The following is a 12,554-nucleotide window of genomic DNA, read 5'->3' as shown; positions in this document are numbered from 1 at the left end:
AGTACTTACGGAGATATAGAGGCATGAAGTTTGCAGAAAATGAGCTGCGTATGGCAACAGCGGCGACTGCCGCTTACCCGGTAAACTTTAGTTTACTTGTATTTGAAGGTTTGTTGTTTTTTTCACTATTTTATTTTTTCACATAACTTATGTGGCCTATGAGACCAAAGTAAGGTGCAATGTACATATATACACTCGTTGTATACAACACAATAAGCACACAAACATAATTATCAATATATTGTTTACAAAACTTGTTTACAAAAACAAATACAAAAAATTTTTTATTACTATTGTTCTATAATATATATACCAATATACAGTCACTGGACATATTCCTAGAAGTTCTGCAGCTTGTGGAACTCTGTGAAACATGGTGTCATACACAGTGGTGTTTTACACTCACACACATAAAACATGGTGTCATACACAGTGGTGTTTTACACTCTTACACATAAAACATGGTGTCATACACAGTGGTGTTTTACACTCTTACACATAAAACATGGTGTCATACACAGTGGTGTTTTACACTCTCACACATAAAACATGGTGTCATACACAGTGGTGTTTTACACTCTTACACATAAAACATGGTGTCATACACAGTGGTGTTTTACACTCTCACACATAAAACATGGTGTCATACACAGTGGTGTTTTACACTCTCACACATAAAACATGGTGTCATACACAGTGGTGTTTTACACTCTCACACATAAAACATGGTGTCATACACAGTGGTGTTTTACACTCTCACACATAAAACATGGTGTCATACACAGTGGTGTTTTACACTCTCACACATAAAACATGGTGTCATACACAGTGGTGTTTTACACTCCTCACACATAAAACATGGTGTCATACACAATGGTGTTTTACACTCCTCACACATAAAACATGGTGTCATACACAGTGGTGTTTTACACTCCTCACACATAAAACATGGTGTCATACACAATGGTGTTTTACACTCTCACACATAAAATCAGTGTGTGTGCATTTTTGTTGAATTTTTTTTTATGTGCAAAGACAAAACACCTTGTCTGAGCAGTTTTCTTCAAAGTATTAGCAGGCAGTTGTGTTATGTAGTTATCCTAGGTAAATGGTCGTGTGTCATCATTCCTTCCTAATTTCCTTCATTCCTTTCCTACCTGGAGGGCATTCCACCTCTCTTCCTACATTCCTTCATCTGTCCTTCATTACTTTTTTCCTTCCTTTCATCTAGTCCTTCCTTCATTCCTGCCTTCCCTTCTTGCTTCTGGTTTCTATAATATATATACACATATATAGTCACTAGATACTTTCATAAAACTCCTATTATCACCCTTCAGCAAGCTTGTCTTGTGTGGGAGTGTGTGGCTTATAATTGTTTTGAGTCAGGAGTCGGCAGCTGTCAAAATGACATATTGTCTCATTACTCACTCCCCCCTACCGCCTGTCAAAACAATGGGGTCGGATGCTGCTTCCCCCTCCATTCTATCTAATTATCTTTCTCCCTCATTCTATCTCTTTCAATCTGTCTCTCTTTCTCTTTCTCTGTCTATCTCTGTCTCACAGGTACACATAAATACAACTATACATAGTGTAAATTACCTAAGATAACCCAAAAAATCCAGACAAAGTGCTATACTCTGCTTGAAGATGTGAGTAAACGTGATGATGACACAGTCTTGTGGCTCTCTCTGAGACAGAGCTAGACAGATAGACAGGGAGTTTGGCAGACAGACAAATAGACGGACAGACAAATGTTTGTTCGTCATCTTCTCCTCCTCCTCCTCCTCCTCCTCCTCCTCCTTCTCCTTCTCCTTCTCCTCCTCCTCCTCCTCCTCCTCCTCCTCCTCCTTCTCCTCCTCCAACTCCTTCTTCTCCTCCTCCTCCTCCTGGCTCTTGACAGATGGACAGCTGCCCCCCTCCCTCCACCCTCGTTTACCCTCATCAAAGGTCAGCTCTTATCAGATGTTATCTCCCCTTATCTTGTCACTGTCATGGGGTGAACTGTTTTCATGCCTCAAGGGAACATATTATTACATATTATTATTATTAGGTATTAGGTATTATTATTATTCTTACTCTTCTTCTTATTCTTCTTCTTCTTCTTCTTCTTCTTCTTCCTCCTCCTTCCACCTTCCACCTTCCTCCTCCTCCCTCCTCCTCCCTCCCTCCTTCCTCCTCCTCCCTCCTTCTTCCTCCCTCCCTCCCTCCTCCTCCTCCTCTCCCACCTCCTCCCTCCTCCTTCTTCCTCCCTCCTTCTTCCTCCTCCCTCCTTCTTCCTCCTCCCTCCTTCCTCCTCCCTCCTTCCTTCCTCTTCCTCCTTCCTTCCTCCTCCTCTTCTTCCTCCTCCTCTTCTTCCTCCTCCTCTTCTTCCTCCTCCTCCTCTTCTTCCTCCTCCTCTTCCTCCTCTTCCTCCTCCTCCACCTCCTCCATTGCTTTTGGTCTCAAACTCCTCGAAATCATGAAATTGATCTTCATTGACACTTCCATCTGTGTTAGAGCATCACTTGGGAAGAGAAGAGTCCCAGATTTGCAGGGAAGTCACATATTTCTTACCGCTAGACATGCTGAAAAAGGACGACTGAAATGGTATTCCCACAATGCACCACTGGCTCCCCGATTTTTTTTATATGGTGCACACTGACCATGGAGACCCATTCTCTCACATGTGGGCCTACCAGCTTTCTCCTGCTTGATTTGAAGCCGCTAGAATTTATGCGTATAGATACGTCAAACACGGTATCTCCTATGACGTACATATACGACCGCGACAGTCAAAGGGTTAAAAAAAAAAAAAAATTATTTTCTCTTATGAAAAGATAGAGAATCTTTTCCCGATCATAAAGACACCAAAAGTTTGAAATTTGATAGAAAACTTACGGAATTATGCTCTCGCAAAGTTAGCGGTCTCGGTGATGTTTACGCATCGGCGATTTTGCCCACTTTGAGCCCCATTTTCGGCCAATTTCACTGTACTAGTCGACAAAAAACATGAATATTTCGCTAGAACTCCATTTTTTCTATCGAATGGGTGCAAGAAACCACCCATTTATGAAATTCAACTATCCAGTACAGTGGTCAGAATTTAGCAATTTTGCCAATTTCACAAATTTCAAAAGATGCCAATTTCCGAATAGGGTCCAGAATAAACAAGAAAGACATTCCTGGCACTAAAATGACATTTCCTCTAGTCATTAGTCACGTCTCAAGGCTCCTCTTATATTCTTTTGCTTTCCACTTTGAATTTTTATTCTCACAAAAAATATAAGATTTACTGTTATGCAGACTACTGCATTAGTGTAAAAAATGGTATAAATATTATTGGTGCACTTGTGAAAGAATATTAGACTCACCAGTTGACGTGTATTGCACGCTTGGCACGATTTGTTTACTTTTGAAGTTTGGTAAAAATCGAACATTTCTGCTACTTTGAGCTCAATTTCAAGGCACCTTTCATTGTAAAACCAGTCAAAATCATCTCAATTTCTGTAATATGTCTTCCATTCTATAAAATGAGACCAAGAAAACTAGAATACAACAATAAATACCATACGAAAATACACTGCAAAGTCGCTGATTTATTCCAAAAAAACGGTCAAAGTTTTTTTTTTCTCATTATGCACTGTGTGCTGCAGGATTTTTTTTAGACTGTGCACACTGACCACATAGACCCATTCTTTCATATGAAGGCCTACCAGCTTTCTCCCACTAGATTTGAGGCTGCTAGAATTTATGCGTACTAGTACGTCAAAAACCCCTACGCGTAAGACGTACTAGTATGACCAAAACCCTCAAAGGGTTAAAAACAAAAAGAAAGAAGTAACCTAACCATGGAGGACCCAATCCATGACCCCGCTACCCCCGGGCCCCTTATTGTTACCGCACCCCGTTCTGACCTCGCCTCGTCTTTTGGCCACTCTTCGGACACTCCTAAGGCCCCTGTACCTCTTGCTAGTGCTGTTTCGTCACCCGCTTCAGGTGCCGGGGTTTCGACTGACTCCTTTGATTTGTCTGACATCCGCTTTCCTTTGACTATGCTTCCGGCCTCTCCCTCTACGGTGCGGCGATTTTCGAATTGCCAGCCTGTCCCTCGTCAGACCGACTCTGGTCCCACTTCTAAACGCCAGCGACAATCTCCTGATGATGTTACTTCGTTACCTTCCCATTCTACTCGGAAAAGACCGACACGTCATGCACTCCCTCTCCACACTCAGTTTCGGACCACACAATGGACTAAATTCTTTACATTAAGACCGACTTCTTCTACTGCCTATCTTTCTGACCATAGTATTGGCAAAGCTCTCCTACGCCACGTTGGTAGAGATATTTCCTTTCATGCTCTTAAGAGTGGTACGCGCATCATCACAGTCCAGAATTCTACCCAAGCTCATGATTTTTCTCTTCTTTCACATATCAATAATCCTATCACTATCGAAAAACAACATTCCCTCAATTCTTGTAGTGGTACTGTTATTCTGCCCCATACCATAGTCCAACAGAATTTCCAGACGTGTGGCAATGACATTCTCAAACAGCTGGAACTCCAAGATCTCCCAATTCTCAAGGTAGACACTTATGTTCTTCCTGCCTGCGGGCGAAGACGATACTCTTGCAATGTGGCTCGTTTAACTTTTGACAGCCGTGAACTCCCATCCTCTGTTTGTGTAGCAGGACATCGGTTACAAGTTATGAAGGTGTTCCCTAAACCGCAACAGTGTAGGAATTGCTACCAATTTGGCCCCCCAGCAAAATATTGCAGATCTATAGCCGAATGCCCAGTCTTTGGTGCCGATGACCATTCTAATACATCTTGCAGTCGACCTCCCTCTTGCCTTAATTATCATGAGGCTTACCCTTCGTACTCTCGCCGTTGCCAGGTCTACTTAAATGAGCAGGAAATTCGTTACCTCAAAGAGGCAGAAGGTCTCCCTTATGCTATGGCAGTTTCTCATCTCCGCCTCCAAGGGAGACTGCCCCATGTTTCTTATTCTTGTTTCAAAACATCCCCCCACTTCTGGGGTCCCATCTTCTGCAGCCTCCTCTGCGTTTGCCAGTCCCATAGTCACTCCTGTATCTAATTCTTTTGCTGTCCTGGGCTCAGACGTCCCTACTTAAACACCTCAGTCTGTTCTCACTTCTTCGTCTTCTCCCTCACAAACCCCGGTATCAACAAGACCTCATACAACACCTCCTCCCAATCGTCCCTTTACTTCTCAGAAGCCCAAAAAATCTCCTTTAACCCCTCCTTCCCTTATCCACCTCCACATTTTACCTTCCCAGTCTCTGTACCTGGGTCTTCCCCTTTCACTGGCTCTGTTACAAGTGTGGAGGTTCATTCTCCTCGTACTGTACCTTCCTTCCCTGTCCCCTCCCAAGTTTCTTCCTCTTCTGCCACCTCCCAGGTTTCTGCCTCTTCTGTCCCCTCCTACACTTCTCCAGTTCCCTCCACCCTTTTGCCCCTACCTTGGTACAGTCCATTACAGTTCTGATCTTTACTCAAACTCCTCCTCCTTCCATCTCCGATATTGTCTCCCATACGACGTCTCTGAACACCGAAACACTTGAAGCAATCTTTGAATATATTGCAGAGACCAAAGCATCAGTGGACACTGATCCACCCTCTATTCCTTCTCTTTAATCTTCTCCATCTGTGCAACTCCTTTCTTCACAGCGAACCATTCCTTCGCTGCTTGAACATTTTCCGCTGGCACCGCATTTGGACTTTTGTAACCCCTCTAGTCCATAGGTACCCTTACCTGCAGATTTCTAGTATCTTTATCGTTCCAAATCATGGCCTATTTACAGTGGAATATACGCAGCCTCGGGTAATCGGGGTGAGCTTCAGACATTGCTTTCCCAATTTTCCCCTGTTGGTGTTTGCTTTTAAGAACCAAAATTACACTCTCCTGTTATCTATCCCATCTCAGGCTATAATTTATTGTATTCTTCGGATCCTTTTCCTGATGGGACCTTTAATGAAAGTGCCCTTCTTCTACGCACTGATATTCCATACCATCAGCTATTTGTTCGTACTTTGCTGCATTACACAGCAGCCCGTATCCACCTGCATAGGTGGTATACACTCTGTTCTTTGTATCTCTCTCCTTCTCGAGCATTATCTATTCCGGATATTGCCTTTCTTGTTTCGTCATTACCGCCACCACTTCTGTTACTTGGCGATTTTAATGCCCATCATTTCCTCTGGGGGGGTCTCACTGTGATTCCCGTGGCATTCAGCTAGAGGCTTTTCTTGCTTCCCATCCCCTCCATGTTTTAAATACAGGTACTCGCACCCATTTTGATCCTCGTACTCATACACTCTCTTGCATCGATCTCTTGGTCTGCTCTTCCTCCGCCGCACTAGACGTCACCTGGTCTGTTCTCCCGGAATTACATGACAGCGATCATTTTCCAATCATTCTTACTTCCCCTTCATATTCACCACCTCTTCGTAACCCACGCTGGCAATTTGATCAGGCAAATTGGGACCTTCACTCACAACTAACTGTTTTTAGTGAGGTTCCTTCTTCGTCCTCCATTGATGAGCTTTTACACCTCTTCTCTTCCTCAGTTTTAACCGCAGCTTCTCATTCTATGCTCCAAACCTTGGACAGGCATTCTCAGAAATGCGTGCCTTGGTGGTCTCCTGCTTGTGCTCGTGCAGTACGTTTGAAACGCGCTGCGTGGGGCAGGTACTGGTATAATAGAACCACTGAGAGACTTCTTGATTTTAAGCAGAAGCGTGCGATCGCTCGCAGTGTCATCCGTGACGCTAAACGCACTTTCTGGCGAGATTGTCTCCACCATCACCTCTGCTTCCTCTATGAGTGCAGTCTGGAAAAAAGTACAGAAACTGAGTGGTAAATATTCTCCTGACCTGGCTCCTATTCTGCAGCTTGCCAGTGTTGATATAGCAAACCCTCTAGATGTTGCCATTGAAATTGGCAATCATCTGGTCCGTATTTCTCTGGGGCTTCGTCTCTGCCCTTCGTTTCTTTCCTCAAAGTCTGCCAGAGAGTTAGCACCCTTGGACTTTTCTTCTCTCAGAGAAGAACAGTATAATGTGCCTTTTACACAGCAGGAACTGGAGGCAACACTCTCAGCTTGCCGATCATCAACAGCTGGGCCCGACGACATTCATATTAGTATGCTACAACATTTACATCAGTCAGCCCTTGCAGTCCTCTTATGCCTTTTCAATCTTATTTGGGCACAAGGAGTTCTTCTACAGGTGTGGAAATCTGCCATTGTTCTCCCTTTCTGCAAACCAGGTACTACAGGACATGAAGCCTCCCACTATTGCCCCATCGCTCTTACTAGTACAGTTTGCAAAGTGATGGAACGTCTGGTAAATAGACATTTAATGTGGTATTTAGAGACACACAACAGTCTCTCCACTCGTCAATATGGCTTTCGTAAGGGCCGTTCTACCATAGACCCCTTACTACGTTTGGATACGTATGTTCGTAATGCCTTTGCTTGCGAATAACCATTCAGTTATTGCCATATTTTTTGACCTTGAGAAGGCATATGACACAACTTGGAGGTATAATATTTTGGCCTCCCAGGCAATCTACCATCTTTCCTTAAGAACTTTTTAACTGACAGACATTTCCGTGTTCAAGTCAATAATGTGCTCTCCCCGGACTTTATCCAAGGTGAAGTTGTTCCTCAGGGATGTGTTCTGAGCACAACACTTTTTCTCCTTGCTATAAATGATTTGGCCTCTGTTCTTCCATCCAATATTTGGTCATCATTCTATGTCGATGACTTCGCTATTGCTTGTGCAGGCACTGACTGTCATGTCATTACAGTTTCTCTCCAACATGCTGTCGACCGTGTTTCCAATTGGGCCACCATGCATGGGTTTAAATTTTCCAGTACCAAAACTCACCAAATTACTTTCACTAGACGCTCTGTCATCTCCGATCATCCTTTGCATCTCTATGGCTCCCGTATCCCCAAACGTGATAGTCAGGTTTCTAGGCCTTCTCTTTGACCGTAGGTTATCCTGGAAACCCCACATTGCCTCTCTAAAGGCAACTTGTCACAGCTGGCTGAATCTTCTTAAGACCCTTGCTCATCTTTCATGGGGAGCTGATCGGCGAACTCTCCTTCACCTACATTCAGCCCTCGTTTTATTGAAACTCGATTATGGTGACCAGATCTATTCAGCGGCCTCTCCTGCTACTCTCTCTAGCCTTAACCCCATCCATCACCAAGGATTACGTTTATGCCTTGGTGCTTTTCGCTCTTCCCCTGTTGAGAGCCTCTATGCAGAAGCGAATATTCCATCCTTGTCTGATCGCCATGATGCCCATTGCCTTCGCTACTATGTGCGCTCTCACGATCTCCACAATCCCTCCATTTATAGAATGGTCACTGATATAAGTGACATTCTTTATTTGTTCGCCGCCCCTGTTTGCTCCGTCCTTTCTCTCTCTGCCTACATTCACTCTTGTCTTCCCTTCAGTTACTGCCTTTATATGTTCATGTAGCATCTCACTTTTCCCTACCCCCCTGGGAAGTTCCAGCTGTTCGGGTCTGTTCTTTCTCACTCCCTTGCTTGAAAGCCCAACTGCCTACGGTGGCTTCCCGCTCTCCTTTTCTTGACCACTTCCACTTTCATTCTCATGCCATCGCAGTGTACTCAGATGGCTCTAAATCTTCTGATGGCGTTGGATTCGCAGCAGTGTTTCCGGACAGCATTGTGCGAGGGCATTTACTATCTTTGGCTAGCATTTTTACTGCTGAATTGTATGCCATTCTTGCAGCACTTATTCGTATCGCTTCAATGCCTTTGTCATCATTTGTGGTTGTCTCTGACTCCCTCAGTGCTCTACAGGCTATACAGAAATTTGATACACCTCACCCCCTAGTTCTCCATATCCAACTTTGGCTATGCCGTATCTCTACCAAGCATAAAGATATTGTTTTTTGTTGGGTCCCTGGTCATGTTGACGTACAGGGCAATGAACAGGCAGACACTGCTGCGCAGTCAGCAGTACACGACCTACCAGTTTCATATAGAGGTGTTCCATTTCCGGACTGTTTTGCTGTACAGTGGAACCTCAAAAATCGAACGTATCACATATCGAACATTTTGAAAATAGGACCATTTTTTCGAACAAATTGTGTCCCTATTATCGAACTCGCCCCTATTTTCGAACCGCCGGGTATGGGACCTGTCTGCCGCCCGCTCTGTCCGCGTCCCTGCGCAGGCGCCGTGAGCAGTCTAGTTTTGTTTATGCTTGAGTGAACACTAACCTGCGCTCTCATTCTCGCATTTTACGATTATTTCGTTGTGTTTAGTGCTTGTGGGACTGAAATAAGCTGCCATGGGCCCAAAGAAACTTGCTAGTGGTACCCCTGTGGTAAAGAAAGTGAGAAACACCATAGATGTGAAGAAGGAAATAATACAGAAGTATGAGAGTGGTGTGAGACTTGTTGAGCTTGCCAGGATGTATGGGAAAAACAAGTCGACCATCGGTTCTATCCTGTCAAAGAAAGAACAAATCAAGGAAGCTGATGTTGCGAAAGGTGTTAATATAGGGAGTGGATGAGGTGCCTTCTTCAAAGATTAAGGAGATTTGTGCCAAGTGGAGTGATGTCCAAATGTTTGTGCAGAAGTACCACCCTGAGTAAGCTGAAACAAGCCATCTTTGCAACAAGTTCAGTGACAGAACCATGTCCCATTTTAGGGAAATGTTAAAGAGGTGCCAGAAACAGAGGACTGTGGACAGTTATTTTGTGAGACAGGGGTCCAGTGACTCTCAAGCTGGTCCTAGTGGCATTAAAAGACAGAAGGGAAGTAACCCCAGAGAGGGCTTTACCTGAAGTCCTCATGGAGGGGGATTCTCCTTCCAAACACTAACCCCAACTCCCTCTCTCCTCCTATCTTCCAGATGCCATCACCAATCTTCATTACAGGTAAGTAAAAATGTTATTTTATATGTATTACTATATATAATTAAAAACTATAGTATTTGTTGTATGTAAAACTGTAATTAATCTCTATAAAATGTATTTTTTGTGTGAATATTTTTGGGTTTCTGGAACAGATTAACTGTATTTCCATTATTTCTTATGGGAAATATTGCTTCGAATTTCAGACTTTTCGAATTTAGAACTAGCTCCTGGAACAGATTAAGTTCAATTTTTGAGGTTCCACTGTAATAGCTACCCACCTTCACACCCGTTGGCAACAACGTTGGTCTGCTCTGCTCAATAACAAACTTTGTTCTATTAAACCGAGTATAGGTTACTGGCCGTCTTCTTGTCACCAGTGTCGAGGTTGGGAGGCTACTCTCTCCCGCCTTCGCATTGGCCATACTCGTTTGACTCGTGGTCATCTCATGGAGAGGCGCCCTGCTCCTCTCTGTGAGAATTGTCAGGTTCCATTATCGGTCAGCCACATTCTGTTAGACTGCCCAATTTATCAACGAGCCCGCAGAATTTACAGTGGAACTTCAAATTTCGAACGTATCGCTTATCGAATTCTTCGAAAATAGAACCGTTTTTTTTAACCAACTTTATCCCTATTGTCGAACTCGCCCCTATTTTCGAGCTGCCGGGTACCGGACCTGTCTGGTAGCCTGCTCTGTCCGTGTCCCCACGCAGGTGCTGTGAGCCAGTCTGGTTTTGTTGACGCTTGAGTGAACACTAACCTGCGCTCTCATTCAAACACTTTACGATTATTTCATTGTGTTTAGTGCTTGTGAGACTGTAAAATAAGCTACAATGGGAGCAATGAAACTTGCTAGTACAGTGGACCCCCGCATACCGCACGCATCGCATACCGTACAATCTGCATACCGCTCGCTTTTTTCGCAAAAATTTTGCCTCGCATACCGCCCAAAAACCCGCTCACCGCTCTTCGTCCGAGACGCGTCCAATGTGCGGCCTGAGCCATGCTCACATGTTCCGCCGGTGGCATTGTTTACCAGCCAGCCTCCGCGGTAACATCCAAGCATACAATCGGAACATTTCGTATTATTACAGTGTTTTTGGTGATTTTTTCTGGAAAATAAGTGACCATGGGCCCCAAGAAAGCTTCTAGTGCCAACCCTACAGCAATAAGGGTGAGAATTACTATAGAGATGAAGAAAAAGATCATTGATAAGTATGAAAGTGGAGTGCGTGTCTCCGAGCTGGCCAGGTTGTATAATAAACCCCAATCAACCATCGCTACTATTGGTGGTACAGCTGCTGCTGCACTGTCAGCTGCTGCTGCTGTTGTACCATCGTCAGCTGCTGCTACTGCTGTAGTACCATCTGCTGCTGCTGTAGCATCGTCTGCTGCTGCTGTAGCATCGTCTGCTGCTGCTGTAGCATCGTCTGCTGCTGCTGTAGCATCGTCTGCTGCTGCTGTAGCATCGTCTGCTGCTGCTGTAGCATCGTCTGCTGCTGCTGTAGCATCGTCTGTTGCTGCTGTAGCATCATCTGCTGTTGCTGTAGCATCGTCTGTTGCTGCTGTACCACCGTCAGCTGCTGCTGCTGCTGCTGTAGCACCGTTGTTGGTGTGGCTTATTGAGAATACCAAGAAACAATTAACCCCAGAGGATTTGCCACCCAGGATAACCCAAAAAAGTCAGTGTCATCGAAGACTGTCTAACTTATTTCCATTGGGGTCCTTAATCTTGTCTCCCAGGATGCAACCCACACCAGTCGACTAACACCCAGGTGAACAGGGAAAAATGCCTGGAACTAGTGCTCATATTGGTGAATTTAAAGCCAGCAAAGGTTGGTTTGAGAGATTTAAGAATCGTAGTGGCATACACAGTGTGATAAGGCCTGTTCTGGAAGAAAATGCCAAACAGGACCTACAGTACTCAGGAGGAAAAGGCACTCCCAGGACACAGTGTCTCGTCAGTCATTGCTGCATCTTCAATAAAGGTAAGTGTCATTTATTCTTCATTTAGTACCTGGAGTTTACCTGGAGAGAGTTCTGGGGGTCAACGCCCCCGCGGCCCGGTCTGTGACCAGGCCTCCTGGTGGATTAGAGCCTGATCAACCAGGCTGTTACTGCTGGCTGCACGCAAACCAACGTACGAGCCACAGCCCGGCTGATCAGGAACTGACTTTAGGTGCTTGTCCAGTGCCAGCTTGAAGACTGCCAGGGGTCTGTATGCTGGGAGGCAGTTGAACAGTCTTGGGCCCCTGACACTTATTGTATGGTCTCTTAACGTGTTAGAGGTCATACTGCAGCTTTATAGAGAGGTCATACTGCAGCTTTCGAGAGGTCATACTGCAGCTTTATACATCATTAGTAAGGCCTCACCTAGATTATGCAGCTCAATTCTGGTCTCCATATTACAGAAAGGACATAAATTCGTTAGAAAACATTCAGCGTAGGATGACTAAATTAATACATAGCATTAGAAATCTTCCTTATGAAGAAAGCATTAGAAATCTTCCTTATGAAGAAAGATTGAAGACTCTTAAGTTACATTCACTTGTTAGACGAAGAATGAGGGGAGACCTGATCGAAGTGTATAAGTGGAAGATAGGTATTAATAAAGGGGATATTAACAAGGTCTTGAGGATATCTCTCCAAG

This window comes from Cherax quadricarinatus, chromosome 81 (assembly GCF_038502225.1).
Source record: "Cherax quadricarinatus isolate ZL_2023a chromosome 81, ASM3850222v1, whole genome shotgun sequence".
Classification (NCBI taxonomy): domain Eukaryota; kingdom Metazoa; phylum Arthropoda; class Malacostraca; order Decapoda; family Parastacidae; genus Cherax; species Cherax quadricarinatus.
Note: the sequence above shows the minus strand (reverse complement) of the source record.